Raw genomic sequence first — 25,342 nt, 5'->3', positions numbered from 1 at the left:
AATCTCCACACGTTCCAAATTATTAATATAAGTGTAGACCAGATGTGGCTTAAATTCAAAGGTATACTATCGGCAGCAATTGAGAAATTTATACCAAATAAATTAACAAACGACGGAGCTGATCCTCCTTGGTACACAGAACGGGTTAGAACACTGCTGCAGAAACAACGAAACAAACATGCCAAATTTAAACAGACGCAAAATCTCCAAGATTGGCGATCTTTTACAGAAGCTCGAAATTTAGCGCGGACTTCAATGCGAGATGCCTATAACAGTTTCCACAACGAAACGTTGTCTCGAAACCTGTCAGAAAATCCAAAGAGATTCTGGTCGTATGTAAAGTATGTTAGCGGCAAGAAGCAATCAATGCCTTCTCTGCGCGATACCAATGGAGATACTATCGAAGACAGTGCTGCCAAAGCAAGAGTTACTAAACACAGTCTTCCGAAATGCCTTCACAAAAGAAGACGAAGTAAATATTCCAGAATACGAATCAAGAACAGCTGCCAACATGAGTTACGTAGAAGTAAATATCCTCAGAGTACTGAAGCAACTTAAATCACTTAATAAAAGCAAGTCTTCTTGTCCAGACTGTATACCAATTAGGTTCCTTTTATGCTGATGCATTAGCTCCATACTTACCAATCATATACAACCGTTCGATCGATGAAAGATCGGTACCCAAAGACTGGAAAGTTGCACACGTCACACCAATATTCAAGAAAGGTAGTATGAGTAATCCACTAAATTACAGGACCATGTCGTTAACGTCGATATGTAGCAGGATTTTAAAACATATATTGTATTCGCACATTATGAATTACCTCGAAGAAAACTGTCTATTAACACACAGTCAACATGGGTTTAGGAAACATCGTTCCTGTGAAACACAGCTAGCTCTTTATTCACATGAAGTGTTGAGTGCTATTGACAAGGGATTTCAGATCGATTCCGTATTTCTGGATTTCCGGAACGCTTTTTACACTGTACCACACAAGCGGCTTGTATTGAAATTGCGTGCTTATGGAATATCGTCTCAGTTATGTGACCGGATTTGTGATTTCCTCTCAGAGAGGTTCCAGTTCGTAGTAAATGACGGAAAGTCATCGATTAAAAGTGTTTTTGGCGTTCCCCAAGGTAGTGTTATAGGCCCTCTGCTGTTCCTTATCTACACTCCCGGAAATTTAAATAAGAACACCGTGAATTCATTGTCCCAGGAAGGGGAAACTTTATTGACACATTCCTGGGGTCAGATACATCACATGATCACACTGACAGAACCACAGGCACATAGACACAGGCAACAGAGCATGCACAATGTCGGCACTAGTACAGTGTATATCCACCTTTCGCAGCAATGCAGGCTGCTATTCTCCCATGGAGACGATCGTAGAGATGCTGGATGTAGTCCTGTGGAACGGCTTGCCATGCCATTTCCACCTGGCGCCTCAGTTGGACCAGCGTTCGTGCTGGACGTGCAGACCGCGTCAGACGACGCTTCATCCAGTCCCAAACATGCTCAATGGGGGACAGATCCGGAGATCTTGCTGGCCAGGGTAGTTGACTTACACCTTCTAGAGCACGTTGGGTGGCACGGGATACATGCGGACGTGCATTGTCCTGTTGGAACAGCAAGTTCCCTTGCCGGTCTAGGAATGGTAGAACGATGGGTTCGATGACGGTTTGGATGTACCGTGCACTATTCAGTGTCCCCTCGACGATCACCAGTGGTGTACGGCCAGTGTAGGAGATCGCTCCCCACACCATGATGCCGGGTGTTGGCCCTGTGTGCCTCGGTCGTATGCAGTCCTGATTGTGGCGCTCACCTTCACGGCGCCAAACACGCATACGACCATCATTGGCACCAAGGCAGAAGCGACTCTCATCGCTGAAGACGACACGTCTCCATTCGTCCCTCCATTCACGCCTGTCGCGACACCACTGGAGGCGGGCTGCACGATGTTGGGGCGTGAGCGGAAGACGGCGTAACGGTGTGCGGGACCGTAGCCCAGCTTCATGGAGACGGTTGCGAATGGTCCTCGCCGATACCCCAGGAGCAACAGTGTCCCTAATTTGCTGGGAAGTGGCGGTGCGGTCCCCTACGGCACTGCGTAGGATCCTACGGTCTTGGCGTGCATCCGTGCGTCGCTGCGGTCCGGTCCCAGGTCGACGGGCACGTGCACCTTCCGCCGACCACTGGCGACAACATCGATGTACTGTGGAGACCTCACGCCCCACGTGTTGAGCAATTCGGCGGTACGTCCACCCGGCCTCCCGCATGCCCACCATACGCCCTCGCTCAAAGTCCGTCAACTGCACATACGGTTCACGTCCACGCTGTCGCGGCATGCTACCAGTGTTAAAGACTGCGATGGAGCTCCGTGTGCCACGGCAAACTGGCTGACACTGACGGCGGCGGTGCACAAATGCTGCGCAGCTAGCGCCATTCGACGGCCAACACCGCGGTTCCTGGTGTGTCCGCTGTGCCATGCGTGTGATCATTGTTTGTACAGCCCTGTCGCAGTGTCCGGAGCAAGTATGGTGGGTCTGACACACCGGTGTCAATGTGTTCTTTTTTCCATTTCCAGGAGTGTATATAAACGATTTGGGAGACAATCTGCGCAGCCGTCTTCGGTTGTTCGCAGATGACGCTGTCGTTTATAGACTAATAAAGTCATCAGACGATCAAACAAACGGCAAAACAACGATTTAGAAAAACTATGTGAATGGTGCGAAAAGTGGCAGTTGACCCTGAATAGTGAAAAGTGTGAGGTCATCCACATGAGTGCTAAAAGGAACTCGTTAAACTTCGGTTACACGATAAATCAGTCTAATCAATTACGAACAACTAAAATTGGAAAGAACACACAGAAAATGTTGTGGGGAAGGGTAACCAAAGACTGCGTTTTATTGGCAGGACACTTAGAAAATGTAACAGACCTACTAAGGAGACTGCATACACTACGCCTGTCCGTTATCTTTTAGAATACTGCTGCGCGGTGTGGGATCCTTAGCAGGTAGGACTGACGGAGTACATCGAAAAAGTTCAAAGAAAGGCAGCACGTTTTGTATTATCTAGATACAGGGGACAGAGTATCACAGAAATGATACAGGTTTTGGGCTGGAAATCGTTAAAAGAAAGGCGTTTTTCGTTGCGACGGAATCTTCTGACGAAATTGGAAATCGTTAAAAGAAAGGCGTTTTACGTTGCGACGGAATCTTCTCACGAAATTCCAATCACCGAATGCGAAAATATTTTGTTGACACTGACCTACATAGGGAGGAACGATCATCACGATAAAATAAGGGAAATCAGAGCTCGTACGGAAAAGATACAGGTGTTCATTCTTTCCGCGCGCTATACGAGATTGGAATTGTGGTGTCACCGCCAGACACCACACTTGCTAGGTGGTAGCTTAAATCGGCCGCGGTCCATTAGTACATGTCGGACCCGCGTGTCGCCACTGGCAGTGATCGCAGACCGAGCGCCACCACACGGCAGGTCTCGAGAGACGTACTAGCACTCGCCCCAGTTGTACGACGACGTTGCTAGCGACTACACTGACGAAGCCTTTCTCTCATTTGCCGAGAGACAGAATAGCCTTCAGCTAAGTTAATGGCTACGACCTAGCAAGGCGCCATTTGTACCATTGCATGTGCCTCAAGATAGAGTCTCACTTGTATCATCCAGAATGCTGTATACCAAAGGACAATATAAAAGTTAAGTGTTCTAGTAGCTACGTTCTTTTCTTTATCACATTCATTACGAATCCTGTTCCAGACTTAACGCCAGACGGCGTGAGTTGACGCGTGCCCTTTCGGCTACTTCACGGTGGACTGGCTGCCTTGTCAGTCCACTACAGGAATAATAGAGAATTGTGAAGGTGGTTCGATGAACCCTCTGCCAGGCACTCAAATGTGATTTGCAGAGTATCCATGTAGATGTAGATGTCGATGTGTTCGTGCAGCAACATGTGGTCGTGTATTGTCTTGCTGGATAATGGCGTCTGGGCTCTTGTGCAGAAAGTGTATGGTTACAGGGCGCAGGATGTCATTCACGTAGGTCACAATGGTCGCAGTGCCCTCGGCACGTACCAGCTGTGGTTTGTGGCTGGATCCAGTAGCAACCCACACCATATGGTCTTGCACTGGCGCTATATGTCTTGTGCGAATAAAGTAACTGTGATGCCGCTCCCCCTGTCTGCGGCCAACCAAAATGCAGCCATCATTTTCAAACAAACAGAACCCGGATTCGTCCGAAAACATTATCTGATACCATTTCTGTCCCCAGTGACGTCGTTCCACACGCCATTGCCGTCTAGCATGTTTCTGCACATTTGTCAAAAGGTAGGCGGAGAAGTGGGCGACGCGCACGTAACCCATGCCGTAATCAACAGCGGCGGATTGTTACCGCTGATAGTGTACGATGTGTCACACTGTTCCACTGTTGTGCCAAAGCCGAGGAGAACGCATATCTGTCCTGCAGTGCCATTCGGATGAGGTGTCGATCTTTTCGGGGGATAGTCTGGTTGGTACGACCTGATCCATCTCGTCGTGTTCTACGGCCCTCCGTGAACCATTCCGCGTACATCCGCTGCATGCCGAAACACTTCGTCCCATACGAGCAGCAATTTGCCGAATGCATGCATCACATTCTCTCATGCCAACAATGCGCTCGCTTTCAAACTCACTGATTTGACGGTACGGTTCGCACATACATCTGTGAGGCATCACGCTCTGATCCATTACCTTCGGTGTATAGCGACAACGAGAGGCGCAGACTTCTTTTACCGGTACGTGGTGTTGTGCCGCGATATCGATATTGACCTTGGTTCCGCTGTCCGACATGGTACAAATACCAATCATTTCTGCAAAACATACTAATGCACATGGCATGTGAATATGAACGTCCTATCTCTAGTCGTTCAAGGTTTTCTGGTTATTTTTCTGAACATGAATATACTTACGAGTAAACAAATCACTTTAACCATATAATGTCTTTGGCACGACGTTGAAGTGCACAATGAGCTGATAAACGATTATCGTCATGCGCAGAAACGACATTACTTGCCGGTCCCAGTCATAAATACAGTTGCCAAAAGTCACGGGAAGGGCTGTCCAATTTTAATATGTGGCATGAATGACGCCCGAATGTTGCTCCTAGATGCGGTGTATGGCAGTCTGTTATAATAGCTATGTAATGAACGTGTTAAGTGACTTTGAACGTTGAATGACAGTCGTAGCATATCGGAGAATGCACAACAAATCCGATGTCAACAGCGCCTTCAGCATCACAGTGAAAATGCATCCGCTCGCGTAAATCGCCGCAAACGGCGACCACAAGTGTTTAACGAACAGACGCCACCTCGCCTTCGAAGAAGCCATGCGAGGAGGATGGCGGTCTGATGTCTGTCCCGTCGTCTCCGGTTTGGATGTGGGACGTCAGGATGCTATTTCTGGCAGGACTGTACGGAGACAGCTGCAGCGGTTTAATTTCAGTAGTTGATGACTGGACGTCACATCCACTGCCTTCCCATGACGTTTGCCAGTCAGTGCGTAACACTAATATCGATATTACCTATAATTTTCTTACCTAAAAATGTTCAAATGTGTGTGAAATCTTATGGGACTTAACTGCTAAGGTCATCAGTCCCTAACCTTACACACTACTTAACCTAAATTATCCTAAGGACAAACACACCCACGCCCGAGGGAGGACTCGAACCTCCGCCGGGACCAGCTGCACAGCCCATGACTGCAGCGCCCTAGACCGCTCGGCTAATCCCGCACGGCTTTTCTTATCTAACTTCTTTGTCTCGTTCCACTTACTGTAGCTTCTTTGAAACTATGCTCTTGGATGTAACATCCATGTAAATTTTTTATGCATTGTTTATGATAATTTATGTAATTTTAATTAATCTATCGACGTACTCATAATTTCAAAAGTACTTCTAGTAATGGTTCGTGCATAGGGCATGTATATTTGTAACTACGTAAAACTTGGACGGAAGCCCCTCTGCAACGAAACTGGCTTCGAGGGAATGGGAAAGGTGAATCTGGTGAACGAACTGTAAAGCTTCTTAGTGGCATGAGGCAGACCTCGGCTAATAGGCGTAGTGTTCGCATCTCGTGAACTGAACGAGGCATGGAGAGCATCAAGATTATACACACATCAAAGAACGTTTTGCAGCGCGTCGGTTCCGAGAGTTCCCGAAGCTGTACAGAAAATTGGAACAGAGAACAACATAAACATCATTCCCGCCCTTTTTATTGTTCATAAAAAGCACACATTGCGTGTTGTACTACCATACAACGAGACCTTCAGACGTGGTGGTCCAGATTGTTGTACAAACCGCTACCTCTAATACCCAGTAGCATTAATGCATGTCTGTACTCGTCGTGGCATACTATCCACAAGTTCATAAAGGCACTGTTGGTCCAGGTTGTCCCACTCCTCAACATCGATTCAGCGTAGATCCCTCACAGTGGTTGGTGGGTCACGTCGTCCATAAACAGCACTTCTAGTCGAGCGAAGCCGTTATCCTGAATGAAGTCATTCATAAGATGAGCACAATGGGGGCGCCAATTGTCGTCCATGCAGACGAATGCCTCGCCAATATGCTGCCGATATGGTTGCACTTTCGGTCGGAGGATGGCATTCACGTATCGTACAGCCGTTACGACTCCTTCCACGACCACCAGTGGCGTACGTCGGCCACCCCAAAACAGCAGGGAACGTCCACCTTGCTGCACTCGCTGGACAGTGTGTCTAAGGCGTTCAGCCTGATCTGGTTGCCTCCAAACACGTCTCCGACGATTCCAGAATGAGATTTTCACTCTGCAGCGGAGTGTGCGCTGATATGAAACTTCCTGGCAGATTAAAACTGTGTGCCCGACCGAGACTCGAACTCGAGACCTTTGCCTTTCGCGGGCAAGTGCTCTACCAACTGAGCTACCGATGCACGACTCACGCCCGGTACTCACAGCTTTACTTCTGCCAGTATCTCGTCTCCTACCTTCCAAACTTTACAGAAGCTCTCCTGCGAACCTTGCAGAACTAGCACTCCTGAAAGAAAGGATATAGCGGAGACATGGCTTAGCCACAGCCTGGGGGATGTTTCCAGAATGAGATTTTCACTCTGCAGCGGAGTGTGCGCTGATATGAAACTTCCTGGCAGATTAAAACTGTGTGCCCGACCGAGACTCGGACTCGGGACCTTTGCCTTTCGCGGGCAAGTGCTCTACCAACTGAGCTACCGAAGCACGACTCACGCCCGGTACTCACAGCTTTACTTCTGCCAGTATCTCGTCTCCGACGATTGTCTGCTTGAAGGCATATGCGACACTCATTGGTAAAGAGAACGTGATGCCAATCCTGAGCGGTCCATTCGACATGTTGTTACGCTGCATGGTGTCGTGGTTGCAAAGATGGACCTCGCCATGGACGTCGCGAGTGAAGTTGCGCATCATGCAGCCTACTGCGCACAGTTTGAGTCGTAACGCGACGTCCTGTGGCTGCACGAAAAGCATTATTCAACATGGTGGCTTTGCTGTCAGGGTTCCTCCGAGCCATAATGGGTAGATAGCGACCATCCACTGCAGCAGTAGCCCTTGGGCGGCCTGAGCGAGGCATGTCGTCGACAGTTCTTGTCGCTCTATATCTCCTCCATATCCGAACAACATCGCTTTGGTTCACTCCGAGACGCCTGGACACTTCGCTTGTTGAGAGACCTTACTTCCACAAAGTACCAATGGGGACGCGATCGAACCGCGGTATTGACCGTCTAAGCATGAATTACAGACAAAACGAGTCTTGTACCTCGTTCCTGGTGGAATGACTGAAGCTGATCGGCTGTCGGACCCCCCCCCGTCTAATAGGCGCTGCTCATGCATGGTTGTTTACATCTTTGGATGGGTTTAGTGACATATCTGAACAGTCAAAGGGACTGTGTCTGTGATACAATAACAACATCATCTATCTTCAGGAGTTCTGGGAACCTGAGTGATGTACAACTTATTTGACGTGTGTATAATACAATCTCGGATGTGGACGCAATTTGGCTTATTAATCACGGCATACTTTGGCTGACTCTGTACTACGAAACTCCGACGCTAAGAAGAGAATTTTCAGTGCTAGTTACACAGCAACAGCCATGGATATTTTCGCCATCTTTTTTTGAATAGTACGGGAGATCGACATTGCCACCACTCAAATTACCAGTTGAGTACTGTAAAATTGCATGGACCAGTTATGTGGTTTATTTTTCAATAATAAGTCTCTGTTCTGCAAACTTTGTGTTGAGGACACATATTTTATCCTTAGTCGATATTTCCGAGTCTCGTATTTTATTGAATTGAAAAGAAATTACCTTTCTTAACAAAAGTTAATAAATTTTGTGAAGCAGTAAAGTACATAATTATTTAGTGAGTAAGAGTTTCTAAATACTCCATAGTTTTCCTTACAGGTTAGTTAAAGTTTCATCAAAGTACGATTATTAAGAGAAGATTTAAAGTATTCAGTTCAAAGATTCTTCTTATGGAAATAATAGTGTTCATAATTTCATATATTATGTAGTTTACAGTGTTCCTCATCGTGTCGCGACTGAAGTATTCAGTCTCGATCTGAGTCTACTGATACATTAGTTTCTGGGTCCTCAGATAATAGCTGAGCCAGATTTAAATGTCATATTACAAGAACAGTAATCGAGAAGTACAACTTTCATTCTAACATTTGTGTGTGATAATAAGCAGTTAACTACAACCATTCGAACTGCACTACATCCAGGTACTACATGTCGCATTTGAGCTAAAAAGTATGAGGAAGTGAATGCTCCTCTAGAATACGAATAATGCTCAGTACAAATGATACAACTGCGAGAAAACTATTTCAATGGTAATGTACTGGCCAGGGCAGCAGTCGAACATTTTCTGTATCCAGAAAGGCCCGTACAGGAGCTGCAACATGCGGTCGTGCATTATCCTGCTGAAATGTAGGGTTTCGCAGCGATCGAATGAAGGGTAGAGCCACTGGTCGTAACACATCTGAAATGTAACGTCCACTGTTCAAAGTGCCGTCAGTGCGAACAAGAGGTGACCGAGACGTGTAACCAATGGCACCCCATACCATCACGCCAGGTGATACACCAGTATGGCGATGACGAATACACACTTCCAATGTGCGTTCACCGCGATGTCACCAAACATGGATGTGACCATCAGGTTGCTGTAAACAGAAAACCTGGATTCATCCGAAAAAATGACGTTTTGCCATTTATGCACCCAGGTTCGTCGCTGAGTACACCATCGCAGACGCGCCTGTCTGTGATGCAGCGTCAAGGGTAACCGCAGCCACGGTCTCCGAGCTGATAGTCCATGCTGCTGCAAACGTCGTCGAACTGTTCGTGCAGATGGTTGTCTTGCAAACATCCCCATCTGTTGACTCAGGGATCGAGACGTGGCTGCACGATCCGTTACAGCCATGTGGATAAGATGCCTGTCATCTCGACTGCCAGTGATACGAGGCCGTTGGGATCCAGCACGGCGTTCCGTATTACCCTCCTGAACCCACCGATTCCATATTCTGCTAACAGTCATTGGATCTCGACCAGCGCGAGCAGCAATGTCGCGATACGATAAACCGCAATCGCGATAGGCTACAATCCGACCTTTATCAAAGTCGGAAACGTGTTGGTACGCATTTCTCCTCCTTACACGAGGCATCACAACAACGTTTCACCAGGCAACGCTGGTCAACTGCTGTTTGTGTATGAGAAATCGGTTGGAAACTTTCCTCATGTCAACACATTGTAGGTGTCGCCAACGGCGGCAACCTTGTGTGAATGCTCTGAAAAGTTAATTATCTGCATATCACAGCATCTTCTTCCTGTCGGTTAAATTTCGCGTCTGTAGCACGTCATCTTCGTGGTGTAGCAATTTTAATGGCCAGTAGTGCGATTTCTTCTCAAGTCATTGTTCAGAATTCACAGAGAAAGTTAAGTACACTGTAACACTTCCACAGTGTTTCAAACGTTTCTTGTTTTGATTATAATGTTTTATCGTTAGATAAGGCAGTTTTTTGAATACTTCTTTTACATTTATTATACCTTCATTACGAGTTTCGTAGACGGAGGCAAGTTTCCATCCTACCTCGTAAAGCTGAAAATCCAGCCTCTGCATTCGGGTCTGTAGCTGCATAGGATCTTTCTGCATGGTACTGCGACAGACGCACGGAGCGCTTTTGAAACCGAACTACAAACGGGAAAAAAGAATGTCATGGGATTATGAAACGGTGGTTCCGTTAGACATCAGACATCAATTTAGTGCTGAGCCGTAATAAATGAAGGGCTGAAAGCAGACGTTACGTGCGTTTCGTAGTAGATTATTGAGACACTGGCGGTTGAGGGTGGAAGAGCGCTTGTAACACTATAGGCTGCATCAGTCTAACGCCTACTGTGTAACATTTGCAAGTATTCAGCATCCTGGCTCCCCTTCAGCCCTTCCTTACGCTCACCAACTTTTGCTTTTTTGGCGGGAGAGCGTCTCTAGCTATATCGTTCAACAATCGGGTGAAAAAATAAAATTAATGCGCATTCTCCCCTTAAATCAACTACAGATCTTTTCTGTAAATCAGAGGTGTGATCTTAGTCTTCAAAACCGTCGAAGCTTTCATTCTCTAACGATACTAAATGAAAACTGAAAATTAAAATATATTCATGTAAATAAAGCTATGCTCCCTCCAACTGTTTTTCAGTCTGCAGTTTATGAAGCCTCGTAACTTTAAGCAAGAATAAATGTAAAAGGAAGGAACTAGATCAGGAAATAAGACGCTAGAAGTAGCAGATGAGCTTTCATAAAATACATAATGGGAATAGCAAAAAAATCGTTTCTCAAATAAGAAATTCGTTAACATGGAATGTAAATTTAGGTGCCAGAAAATCTTTTCTGAAGGAATCTGGCTGGAGTGTAGCCTTCTACGGAAATGGAACGTGGATTAGCAGAAGTTCATAGAAGGATAAACAGGGATTTTTGAAATGTTGTTGCACGGAAGAACGCTGAAGATGAGATGGTTAGATCGAATAAATAATGAGCATATGCTGAAGAGAAATGGAGAAAAAAGAAATCTGTGGCACAATTTGACTAAAAGAAGGGGTTCCTTGATAGGACATATCCTAAGAAACCAGGGAATTGTGATATCCTGAGAAATCAAGGAAATGCAGTGGGGTAGGTGGAAGAGTAAAGCACCTTCATGTGGACGTAGGTTCCTGTAGTTGTTTAGAGATGAGGAGGCTTGCACAGGCTAAACTAGTGTGGATAGCAGCGCCAAACCAGGTTTCGGACTGACTCTACAACATGAGCAGTTGAACAGAAGGATCTGTGTCAAACTGTAACTGTCTGATGTAACTGACAAAGTGGTAAATAAGATCACAAGAGCGGCGAATTCTTTTAAATTTGTCGATTCATACCTATATTTCACCAAGTCACTGTGTAGGATATAACACTTCTGCACAGTTTCAATTCATGCCGGCCGTTGTGCCCGAGTGGTTCTAGGCGGGAGCGGAAACGCACTGCTGCTACGGTCCCAGTTTCGAATCCTGCCAGACGTGGATGTGTGTGATGTCCTTAGGTTAGTTAGGTTTAATACAATTTTGGTAAACATTTTTGGAAAGCAGTGATCAATTAATTGTTATATTTTGACTAAGTTCAGTCTTGATCACGTCATGTATGTTTTAATGATACAGGTAACCGGTTTCGGTTCTTTCTACAAAACCATCATCAGACCTATGGCTCCTTAGGATGGTAGGCGGAGCTCTCCTCGCTGCTACGCAGTCTAGGGGACTGATGACCTCAGATGTTAAGTCCCATAGTGCTCAGAGCCATTTAAACCATTTTTTTTTTCAATTCCAACCCAAGTTAAAAGTCGTCTGTTCAAAGTTCAAAGTATAACGGAATTAAAATGTTATTACCTTTGACAGCTACGAATAACAATAAAATCAGTGCTACTGTCAAGTCACTGTAATAGGGCACTTGTACTCGAACATCAGCGACAGGGCGCGAAATATTCTCCGCACGAGAGGGTTTACGATGCGGTTTCTCAACTGGGAATCTCGCAAGGAAGAATAGAGTGAACAGGGTTTAATTCCCCGTCGACATCGCGGTCATTAGAGACGGAACACAAACTCCGATTGCTCAAGGATGGCTAAGAGACCATCCTGGAAGCTGCCTTGCTTTGGAGAAATCACGGAAAACCTGTCTACACTACTGGCCATTAAAATTGCTACACCACGAAGATGACGTGCTACAGACGCGAAATTTAACCGACAGGAAGAAGATGCTGTGATATGCAAATGATTAGCTCTTCAGAGCATTCACACATGGTTAGCGCTGGTGGCGACACCTACAACGTGCTGACATGAGGAAAGTTTCCAACCGATTTCTCATACACAAACAGCAGTTGACCGGCGTTGCCTGGTGAAACGTTGTTGTGATACCTGGTGTAAGGAGGAGAAATGCGTACCATCACGTTTCCGACTTTGACAAAAGTCGGATTGTAGCCTAACGCGATTGCGGTTTATCGTGTCGCGACATGGCTGCTCGCGCTGGTCGAGATCCAATGACTGTTAGCAGAATATGGAATCGGTGGGTTCAGGAGGGTAATACGGAACGCCGTGCTGGATTCCAACGGACTCGTATCACTAGCAGTCGAGATGACAGCCATCTTATCCGCATGGCTGTAACGGATCGTACAGCCACCTCTCGATCCCCGAGTCAACAGATGGGGACGTTTGCAAGACACCATCTGCACGAACAGTTCGACGACGTTAGAAGCAGCATGGACTTCAGCTCGGAGACCATGGCTGCGGTTACCCTCGCCGCTGCATCACACAGGAGCGCCCGCGATGGTGTACTCAACGACGAACCTGGGTGCACGAATGGCCAAACGTCATTTTTTCGGATGAGTCCAGGTTCTGTTTACAGCATCATGATGGTCGGATCCGTGTTTGGCGACATCGCGGTGAACGCACATTGGAAGCGTATATTCGTCATAGCCATACTGGCGTATCACCCGGAATGATCGTATGGGGTGCCATTGGTTATACGTCTCGGTCACCTCTTGTTCACATTGACGGCGCTTTGAACAGTGGACGTTACATTTCAGATGTGTTACGACCCGTGGCTCTACCCTTCCATCGATCCCTGCGAAACCCTACATTTCAGCAGGATAATGCACGACCGCAAGTTGCAGCTCCTGTATGGGCCTTTCTGGATACAGAAAATGTTCGACTGCTGCCCTGGCCAGCACATTCTCCAGTTCTCTCACCAGTTGAAAACGTCTGGTCAATGGTGGCCGAGCAACTGGCTCTTCACAATACGCCAGTCACTACTCTTGATGAACCGTGGTATCGTGTTGAAGCTGCATGGGCAGCTGTACCTGCACACGCCATCCAAGCTCTGCTTGACTCAATGCCCAGGCGTATCAAGGCTTGTTATTACGGCCAGAGGTGGTTGTTCTGGGTACTGATTTCTCAGGATCTATGCACCCAAATTGCGTGAAAATGTAATCACATGTCATTTCTAGTATAATATACTTGTCCAATGAATACCCGTTTACTATCTGCATTTCTTCTTGGTGTAGCAATTTTAATGGCCAGTAGTGTAGACGGCCGGACGCGGATATGAACAGTCGTCCTCTCGAATGCGAGTCCAGCATGCCAACAGCTGCGCCACGTGGCTCGTTGGGGAGCTCGGGCTGCTACCAGTTCTGGTCCATGACTGCAGTCAGGTTGGTTTAGGAGCCAGAGTATCGTACTAGTCACAATAAGTGTTCGTTACAAGATAGAGTGGCACGCATACCTCAACGTAGCGTGATAGGGTCACGATATGAGCGTGTGAACGACGTCTGTAACGCTATGGCCGTGTCAACGACTTCAGTAGTGCTACGAGGCTGTTCGAAAATGACGAATTGTGTACAGGAAGGCGAAATCGTTCGGAAATTGTTACGAAATGCGAGAAACTTGATGAATATCGGCATCCCGTGTAAAGATTAGCAGCTGACCTTAAATAACTGTAAAACAAAAAGAGATTAAAAGATCCCACACGTTTACATAACGTGTTGAGCCATCAGTCATGAGAATCAGTAACGACGACCTAGATGGAAGAATTAAGGTGGATAGACTAGATACATGGCTGAGGCAAAACATTAAGACAACCTGCTTAGCGGCGCGGGGTAGCCGCGCGATCTAGGGCGCCTTGTCACGGTCCGTGCGGCTTTCCCCTTCGGAGGTTCGAGTCCTCCCTCAGGCATGGGTGTGTGTGTTGTCCATAGCGTAAGTTAGTTTAAGTTAGGTTAAGTAGTGGGTAGGCATAGGGACCGATGACCTCAGCAGTTTGGCCCCACAAGACCTTACCACAAATTTCCAATACAACCTGCTTAATAGTATGCTGGTTCACTTTTGCAGCGCAACGAAGCAGCGATTGTGCGTGTCATGAATTCGAGAAGTCCTTGATAGGTTTCCGGACGTATGTGACACCAGGTGTCTACGTATAGGTCACGCAGTTCGTGTAAATTACGCGTCAGTGGTATGGGGGCACGGAGATTGTGCCAGACAGCGTCCCAGAAATATACCATCTGTTTCAAATTTGGTGGCCGAGTGAAGAACGTCAGTTCATTATTGTGCTCCCCAAAACATTATATCACGAACTGGAGCTTGTGACAGAGAAAGTTATTCTGCTGGAAATGCTGTCACAGATGGCAAAGAAATTGCTGTGACACTGTCAGTATGTACAGTCGCAGCCAGTGAGCTGAAGTACTCCTGGCTTTATTTGCCAAAGCCAGCCCCACTCGGGCGATGCCAATTCAGGCCGAACACACGGCGTGCCTAACAATACTGGCGGACTACAACAGCCATCGGCCGATCTGTGTTCACAGCAACACGTGTACACAGCTCTGTGTACACGCCGTATTCCAGCGAAATCCACTAGAAGCATCTGCATAGCCCGCCGGTGACGCGCGCATCCAACCTCGGCGCTGCGAGTCACGTGACACCTTACAGAGCTGGCCGCTGTGGCCGAGCGGTACTAGGAGCTTCAGTGCGGAACCGCGCTGCTGCTAAGGTCGCAGGTTCGCATCCTGCCTCGAGCATGGATGTGTGTGATGTAGTTCTAAGTCTAGCATACATTGAAGTGCTCAGGAAAATCTACAAGAATTCTTCAGCTTATGTTAACACCGGCGAATCAAAAGAATTCCGCATCATGAATGTTGTCAAGCAAGGCGATCCCATCTCCCCAAAACTGTTCTCTGCTGTATTGGAAATGGCTATGTCAAAGCTGAGCTGGGAAGGTAAGAGAATTAATGGAAGAAGGCTTACCAACTTGAGATTTGCTGATGATATTGCCTTACTGGCCAAAGACTTCGCAGAGCTCCAAAATTTAGTTACAGATCTTGCATCGGAATGTCATCTGGTTGGCTTGAACATGAACCTTTCCATAACAAAAGTAATGCCCAACAAATGGGTCCCAGCTGGAGATGTGAAAGTCAAGGACAGTCTATTAGAAGAGGTCAGTGAATATGTCTACCTTGGCTAGATTATAAATATGAAGGGAGACATAAGGCCAGAAATCTATCGACGCATCAAGCTTGGCTTGCAAGCATTTGGGAAGAATTCGACATTATTCAGATCAAAAATGCCAGTGAATCTGAAGAAAGCAGTATTTGATCAATGCATTCTTCCTGTGATGTATGGCGGTGAGACATAGACACTGAACTCATTTACAAAAGGGAAACTTAGGACAGCACAGATAGCCATGGAGAGATCAATGCTGGGCTATACAAGAAAGGATAGGAAAAGGGCAGATGACATCCGGTCTGTGACGAAGGTTAATGACATCTTAGAGACAGTAGGGTCCTTGAAATGGCAGTGGGCTGGCCACATCGCAAGAAGAAAAGACAACAGATGGACGAAGCTAGTACTGGAGTCCGAGAGAGCACCGGAGGCCTAGAGGAAGACCACCAGACAGATGGGACACATCCCGCGTCCGGCCATCCTGATTTAGGTTTTCCGTGATTTCCCTAAATCACTCCAGGCAAATGCCGGGATGGTTCCTCTGAAAGGGCACGGCCGACTTCCTTCCCCATACTTCCCTAATCCGATGAGACCGATGACCACGCTGTCTGGTCTCCTTCCCCAAACCAACCAACCAACAGATGGGACAAAGACATCAAGAAGATCGCTGGTAACACCTGGCAGAGAACTGCCGAAGACCGTCCCACTTGGAGAAGACTGCTGAAAGCCTACCTCCACGACTCGAACAGGCCACATCATTTAATGATTGACTTGGCTGATGATGATGATGATGAAGTCTAGGGGACTGATGACCTCACATGTTAATTCCCATAGTGCTTCGAGCCATTTGAACCATCTGAACCATTTGAACACCTCACAGGAAAACTTCCCCCGAACTATTTATGACGCTGAGAGAACTCTAGCCGACAGCATTCGCTCACGCTTTGGGCTCAACGGCGACTGCTCTCAGAAACATATATGTCAGAAGCGTTCGCCAGCAGCAGTTCCAACGATCCCAGTTGGACTGCAACCTAGACAGCAGACTGGATGAGTCTCTCGGCACCGTATTGTACTGGCAGCCACCGCTGGTTCGAGCTGTGGTCTTCCATTAGCTGGAGTCCGCGCAGGATAAGGTGGCTGATGCGCAGTGGCCAGTTTTTGTCCAAAGTGCTGGGCGAGATCACTCGTTTGTTTGGAATGGGAGGCCAACAGTATCTGCCACCTTCGGGCCCGTCGCCGATGACAGAAACGAGGCGCGCGCCTGCAGTCTTCCTCAAACGATTTTACGGAAACTATTGGGTAAAAAAATCATTTTTGTGTTGCTTCTAGCTTTATATGTCAAGTTCATGATGAAATGGCCATCATTTCGTTAATGATCATTGTATTATGATATCGACATAGAAGTAAGACACTAGGCGAAATTGGAAAAAATTTGCAATGAGAAACAGCTGTGGCTGTGATATTCCGATTGGTGTATATTACATAATATGTTGCTGCGTATGAAATTTAGCTAATATTTTGAATTTTTCTTCACTCTTGGGTGGAGGTCTCTATCCGTCACTGACTTCGAGCAAATTGATCTGATGTGGCACACTCATTTGCCATCGCACCACACCAGCGATAAAGCCGGAGCGAAATATCCACAACATTCCTCATGTTTCATAAACGGTTTTAGACACGGAAATGAGACTTTTGCAACTGACAGCATGCGAAGTGGAGAGTTATTACGCTGAACTTCATTATCTACTATGTTATTCCTCTAACTAAACTTTTTCGATGAAAGAACGTACCTTTTAAGGCCGATCACTAACTGATGAAATGAGAAAAGCTACGGGTTTCGGAACAACATGAATGAAGACATTACACACTGAAGCGCCAAAGAAACTGGTAAAGGAATGCGTATTCAAATACAGAGATATGGAAACAGGCAGACTACAGCACTGCGGTCACTAACGCCCATATAAGACGACAAGTGTCTGGCGCAATTGTTAGATCGGCTATTGCTGCTACAAAGGCAGGTTATCAAGATTTAAGTGAGTTTGAACGTGGTGTTATACTTGGTGCACGAGCGACGGGACACAGCGTCTCCGAGGTAGCGATGAAGTGGGGATTTTTCCGTATAACCATATCACAAGTGTACCATGAATATCAGGAATCCGGTACATCAAATCTCCGACATCGCTGCGGCCAGAAAAAGATCCTGCAAGAACGGGACCTTCTGCAAATTGCTGCAGTTTCAATTCTGGGCCATCAACAAGTGTCAGCGAGTGAACCATTCAACGAAACATCATTGATACGCGCTTTCGAAGCCGAAAGCCCTCTCGTGTACCCTGATGGCTGCACGGCACAAGACTTTACGCCTCGCCTGGGCCCGTCAACACCGAAATTGGACTGATGATGACTGGAAACATGTTGGCTGATTGGACGAGTCTCGTTACAAATTGTATCGAGCAGATGGACGTATGGAGACAACCTCATCAATCCATGGACCCTGCACGTCAGCAGGGGACTGTTCAAGCTGGTTGAGGCTCTGTAATGGTGTGGGGCGTGTGCAGTTGGAGTGATATGGGGCCCCTGATACGTCTACATACGGCTCTCACAGGTGATACGTACGTAAGTATCCTATCGTATCACCTGCTGGCCACCAAACTCCCCAGACATGAACATTATTGAGCATATCTGGAATTCTTTGCAACGTGCTTTTCAGAAGAGATCTCGGACTTATGGGCAGCCCTGCAGGATTCATGGTGTCCGTACTCTCCAGCACTGCTTCAGACATTAGTGGAGTTCATCCCACGTCGTGTTGCGGGGCTTCTGCGCGCTTGTGGGGGCCCTACGCCCTACACGATATTAAGCAGGTGTACTTGTTTGGTTCAAATGGCTCTGAGCACTATGGGACTTAACACCTGAGGTCATTAGTTCCGTAGAACTTGGAAATACTTAAACCTAACTAACCTAAGGACATCACACACATCCATGCTCGCGGCAGGATTCGAACCTGCGACCGTAGCGGTCGCGCGGTTTCAGACTGAAGCGCCTAGAACCGCTCGGCCACTCCGGTCGGCTGTACTAGTTTCTTTGGCTCTTTAATGTCATTTATTGTGTACTGAGGATGTGCTTTTTCATAAGCTACTGACATTACTTTTCTTCATGCCTCACTTGGTAAGCGCAATCAACCATTGTTTCAGAATCCTCCAGCAACTGCATGTCAAGTTAGTGAGGTGACACTGTGTAAACTCTGCTATGTTTTGGCAACAGAAGAAAATTTATCATGGTAACAAGAGAAATGTGTACGATTTACTGAAAATTTGCCACTCAGGATGCTTCTCTGAAAGTTACAAATAGTTAACAAGCCATGAGAAAATAAATCGCTGCATTTTCAGTAGTATTCTTTCCAATAAGTAACCAAAGCAGAGGTGACATCTGTTTTGAAAGGTCACCATGCAAATGTGGGCGTGGAAGGACTTTACTTGACATTTACAAAGAATGTGAGTGTAGGCTTCAGTTCAGAAAGACACTTCGCCTCCAACGTTCAGCATTTTCTCTACAGCACCTGTCTGTAACCGCCCCCCCCCCCACCCTCCCACTTTCCCATCCCAACTGTGCAGACTCTACCAAGGCTCTACCGATGCCCGACCAGGCAGCTTGCACCCGATCAGACACCACCTAGGATGTCGTCGCTGGTCGAGCCTGTTTGGCACTCTCCCGTGTGTGGGTTAGGGGCGCTCAACGAAGAGGTTATCAGTGAGGCACTCTAGCGCCCCTGCAGCCGCCGTAGGTTGGATCTCTGGTATCACACCTGCTGCCGTCACTCTGCCAACGGCCCAGTGGCCAGCCTGCACCTCGACTGACCTGACCTGGTCACAGTAGGACATCGACCAGACGCTGGACCTGGAGCTCGAATCTGGTTGTGAAACAACACCATTCTACAAGAAGTGGCTAATGTTTTCTGTTTCACGCCAGAACTATGAACAGTTCATTTATGTTTCACCATTAAATGTTTCTTTTATTGCATCCTGGGACCCGACTTTATTAAGTGCTGTCCTTTCCACCGCATAGGACAAATGAAATAAAAGACGTCAAGCATGAATGGATGCAGGTGGCCCTCAATAATGTTTCCATTTATCCATGGTCCAACCTCGATGACGTGCACACTGCAGTCGTAATTGACAATATTGTTGGGTCAACAAGTAAACACATAGGGATATAAACATGTAAACACATAATAATCGTGTGCTGTGGAGCCACTTGTTCAAGAATGCACACTGAACGATGTGCTAGAGAAGACTTCTGTCTTCACCAGAACTGTAACGTGTTGTCATATCTACCACAGGTCTAAGCCTATAGTGCTTTAAAGAGTGAGCAAGCCTCACGTTCTCTGATTCATGGACCTCCAACAGCTTGTCGCCTACTGGTGGTATTACTGTCCTTCCACGATTTTCCATAGATATTCACAACAGTAGCACGCGAACAACTGATAATGTTCGCCATTTTCGAGATGCTCGTTCCGAGGCTCTGGACCGTACGAATCTGCTTTTTCAAAGAAATGTTCAAATGCGTCTGAAATCTTACGGGACTTAACTGCTAAGGTCATCAGTCCCTAAGCTTACACACTGCTTAACCTAAATTATCCTAAGGACAAACAACATACACACCCATGCCCGAGGGAGGACTCGATCCTCCGCCGGGACAAGCCGTACACTCCATGACTGCAGCGCCTTAGACCGCTCGGCTAATCCCAATCTGCTTTTTGCCAGAGTCACTTTTGTCAGTGGGTATCCCCTTTTGCAGCCCGTATCACAGCTCTGCTTATGCACTTTCCTTACTGCGTCACACGCCTGCACTTCCTGAGATTCTGCACAGGTCTCCGGAAAGTAATGCTGAGCATTGTCGCAAACATCTGTCAGCAGTAACTTTACGCCGCTATCTCTCCTCCCAGTGCTGGAAAGTAACGGGAATAAACTATAATGACGGAAGAAAAATCGCAACACGGAGAATGAGTTGTGCGATATAAAAGGAAGTTGGCAGGCGTCTTTTTATATCACGAAGATGATATCGATTCCAATTTCGCGCCAGTCGCATAAGCATGGCGGTAAGAGCGTCACTGTAAGGGTGTAGGCTAAATCAGGTTTACTTTAAATACGAGCTGTAAAAGTGGTAAGCGGAAGTTAAATTTGAGGTTCGACGTAATTGTTAGTCACGACTGCCTTTAGGGCGAGGAATACGCCATTATCAGCACCTCACAGATTTCGAACGAGATCGTGTAGTAGGACTACGAGGAGCTGGATGTTCCTTCTGTGATACTGCTGAAAGACTTGGCAGGAATACAGCCACAGCCACTGAACAACGATTGCTGGTAGCGGTGGTCACGGAGGCAAGAAGAGGGGTCTCCTGACGGCCAAGGGGCGCTACTGAGACGGAAGACCACCGTATGTGTCATCATATTGCATCTGCGGCAGCAATTTCAGCAGCAGTTGGCACTACAGTGACACAGCGAACTGTTACAAATCGGTTACTTCAAAGACAGCTCCGAGCCAGTCGCCCTGTAGCGTACAGTGAACTGACGCCAAACCACCGTCATTTGCGTCTTCAGTAGTGTCAAGTGGGACCACATTGAAGGGCATGGTGGAGATCTGTTGTGTTTTCCGCTATCTGCGTCGGTGCCAGTGATGGCCAGGTGTTGGTTAGAAGGAGGCTAGCAGCTGATGGCCTGCAAACAACCTGTCTGCTTGCTAGACGCATTGGACCTACACCTGAGTTATGCTCTGGGGTGTGAATTCGTATGACACGAGGAGCAGTCTCGTGGTTATCCAGCGAACCCTGACAGCAAATCTGTACGTCCGTCTGGTGATTCGACCTGTTGTGCTGCCATTCATGCACAGATCTCCGGATGGTGTTTTCAAATATTGCAATGCTCGCCCACATACCGCTGTTGTAACCCAACATGCTCTACAGAGTGTCGACACGTTGCCTTGGCCTGCCCGGTCACCAGATCTGTCTCCAATCGTGCATGTAAGAGACACCATTGGACGACAGCCCCAGTGTCATCCATGAACAGCATCAACCGCCCCTGTATTGATCGACAAAGTGCAATACGCACGGAACGCCGTCCCACAAACTAACATCCCGCATGTGTACAACACAATGCATGCACGTTTGCATGCTTGCATTCAACATTCTGGCGTTGCGACTTCTTTTCCGTCAGTGTAATTTCAGCTGGTCTCGAAACGGCTACATCCATGTAGAGCGCCACCATACAACTGCGCGCTAGTAACCTTAGCTATCGCACTATGAACGATTCTAATGGACAGTACGAGGGCCACTCCAAAAGAAATGCACACTATTTTTGTAAAAATACAGTTTTCATTCCGCGTGTGTGAACGTTTTACAGTGTGTAGGTACATCCTTCCCGCTTGTTTTCAAACTTAGTTCAACCTGTTCCCGTGAGTGGCGCCGTCACAGCATGTCTTCAAGATGGCTGCTACACTTGACGTTCATCAGAAGCAACGTGCTGTTATAGAATTCCTGTGCTGTGAAAGTGAGACAGAGGAAAACACCCACAAGAGGTTGAAAAAGGTGTATGGAGATGCTGCTGTCGTTCGCAGTACAGTTAGTCGGTGGGCAAGCAGGTTGAGTGATGAAAGCGGGCACGGCAATATTGGGGATTGTTCTCACAGCGGCAGGCCTCGTACTGCACACACTCCAGACAATGTGCAGAGAGTTAACGAATTGGTCACTGCTGACAGACGCATCACAGTGAACGAATTGTCACGCTACATTCGGATAGGGGAAGGAAGTGTTTGCAGAATACTGAAAGTGTTGGCGTTAAAAAAGGTTTGTGCCAGGTGGGTTCCCAGGATGTTGACAGTGGCTCACAAAGAAACAAGAAAAACGGTATGCAACGAGCTTTTGGAACAGTACGAGAATGGTGGAGATGAATTTCTTGTAATAATTGTGACAGGTGATGAAACATGACTCCATCATTTTTCACCAGAGACGAAGAGGCAATCAATGGAGTGGCATCATGCAAATTCACCCAAGAAAAACAATTCAAAACCACACCTTCTGATGCAAAAGTTACGGCTATGGTGTTTTTCGAAGGACTGTTCCTTGTGGACATCATGCCAAGTGGAACCACCATAAATTCTGATACATATGTGACGACACTGAAGAAACTTCAAGCTCGACTGAGTCGCGTTCGACCACATCGGCAAAACCAGGATATTTTGCTGTTGCACGACAATTCACGGCCACACGTCAGTCTAAAAACCATAGAAGCGATCACAAAACTCGGATGGGCAACACTGAAACACCCGTCTCACACTCCTGACCTGGTTCCATGTGACTATCATCTCTTTAGGAAACTGTAAGACTCTCTTCGTGGAACAAGGTTTGAAGATGGCGACTCCCTTGTGCACGCTGCCAAACAGTGGCTCCAAAAGGTTGGTCCAGAATTTTACCGTGCGGGTATATAGGCGCTGGTTCCAAGATGGCGTAAGGCAGTTGAGAGGGATGGAAACTATGTGAAGAAATGAAAATATTGTTCCTAAAGGATGTATCTACACACTGTAAAACTTTCAAACATGTAGAATAAGAGATGGGTTTAAAACATAGTGTGCATTTCTTTTGAAGTGACCCTAGGTACGAGGTTTAGGGCAACGCAGAAATTGCAGATTAGTTTTCTGGTTAATTTTGTCGTCGAGGTACTACAGAATTGCTTCCCTTTGCCACGAGGCTGCTATTATGGAACACTATTAGTGCAGTGTTGTGTGTTTATCTGTGCTGATACAAACGTAAATGAAAAGAAAGTGGGAGATTTGTTGAGTACTGGTGCAGTGCACGTCCTTTTACAGTCCAAAATGCACACAGAAGCCCGGCAAATCAAATAGCGTGCTCGGTCCTCTTCGGAGCCCTCATCATATCCATAGAGTGTTACCATACTTCTTTCGATAGAAACCCAAAATGGTAGAAATAAAACACTTGTGCTAAATTAAAAATCAGAGATTTCGAAACAGCTCAAATTCGATAAAAATCAAAAATGGCATTAACTTTGTCACCAACGTACGTCATTCGACAGCCTTACAAATGTTTGAGGCTTAAACAAGTCTGGAGTGGGCTTGGGATTAACATAGTGACTTTTTCGTTGTAGGGCGTGTCACCAGCGAGGTTGAATCGCTATTAGAATCCCATGACTAAAACAGTTTTTCAAGGACATAATTTATTTCTGTGACACATATTATTATTTTCTCTGCAGAAGCAGCCTACTTCAGTTACTCGCGTCCCATGAAAGCCATTTATCAACGGGATGCCTTCCGTAGTGCGCATTGCAATAAGTTTAGAACAAGTGCTGCAGCACTGACTTGCTGATCTGCTTTACGTAACACCAAATTACGTAACAGAACTAGTTTACTCCAACAGCTTGAGCACGATTACCTCTGCCCTTCTCTTGTTCATCCCGTACTCCTTCCGGTTAGCGAGGTAATATTGAGTGTCACAAAGAGAGACCTGAATTTCGCCTTGTTAGGATACTCTTCTTCCCAGAATCTCACGTCGTTAATTAGCGCAGCGCTCCCTGCACTGACGGTCTCGGCGAAGCCCCAGTGCACACGGCTGTCGTCGGCCTCCTTCGCCATCTTGAGTGGCGTGTCACGTGACTAGCTTGGTTACGTCGTACAGCCTTCATCTTTGCGAAGATAAGAAGGCAACTATAGCAAACTAAGGCGAACACAGAGCATGGCATCTCCACCGGACTGAGAGATTGCCAGCACGGCCTTATTCCCTCACTGCGTTATGACAGAACAGAAATGCTCAAAATTTCAAAATTCAACACAGGGTATCTTTCGATCACATAACGTAATCCGACGTCTCCCCTTCCGTTGGTGGCTAACGTCAGGCGTGAAAATTTCTTCCCCCAACGTTATTTTACACGGTGCAGTCACACGCCCATGTTCTTGCAATAACCACTCACACAAGACCGGCAGAGGATGGTACATTATTATTTAGTACATGGTTCATAACATCACAGTAAAAATTACAGACACAACACGATTTTAAAAAAATCACATATGTATAAACAGAACAATAAATAACAGTTTGTATATAAGGACACCACCAATTGTAAATTTATACTCACAGAAAGCAAGCCGGCCGCGGTGGCCGAGCGATTCTACGCGCTTCATTCCGGAACCGCGCGACTACTACGGTCGCAGGTTCGAATCCTGCCTTGGGCATGGATGTGTGTGATATCCTTACGTTAGTAAGGTTTAATTAGTTCTAAGTTCTAGGGGACTGATGACCTCAGATGTTAAGTCCCATAGTGCTCCGAGCCATTTTTTTGAACAGAAGAGCAATCAGAAACAGACTTCCAGCTTAGATAATATATAGTCGATTGCCTCTTGGGTCGCCATTAGGAAATCCTGTGGGTCACCCTCATATACCCTTAGTGGGCATTCCTGCACGATGTGTTTGACCGTCTGTATCTCAGCGTCACAGTCGCAACCGGCGAAGGAAGTTTACCCCATCTGTGTAAGGAGTTGGCGCATCTCCCACAGTTGGTTCTGATGCGATTAAGAGTTGACCAAACTTTGCGAGGGCAATCAAATCCTTTTGGTTTACTAAAGATGTGGCAGTTTACTGCTGTTCTGCTCTCCCATTCCTCTTTCCATCGGTCATTTATTTTAAAGTTGGTTTGGTGCAGCGCCTGTGCGGTCTTTAGTGGAGGATGCCTACACCGGAGTCGGTTTCCTTGGATGTCGTGAGTGTGGTGTCACCGCCAGACACCA

The 25,342-nt window shown here is 46.8% G+C and overlaps 1 protein-coding gene across 1 annotated transcript in view; it reads right to left on the bottom strand.

Annotated features, from left to right (window-relative positions):
• Window positions 1-25,342, bottom strand: part of LOC126262441 (UDP-glycosyltransferase UGT5-like) — a 175,518-nt gene that overhangs the window by 14,325 nt on the left and 135,851 nt on the right. The window lies entirely within an intron of this gene.

Source organism: Schistocerca nitens, chromosome 6, assembly GCF_023898315.1.
Source record: "Schistocerca nitens isolate TAMUIC-IGC-003100 chromosome 6, iqSchNite1.1, whole genome shotgun sequence".
In the NCBI taxonomy this organism is placed as follows: domain Eukaryota; kingdom Metazoa; phylum Arthropoda; class Insecta; order Orthoptera; family Acrididae; genus Schistocerca; species Schistocerca nitens.
This window is presented reverse-complemented; position numbering and strand designations above follow the sequence as displayed.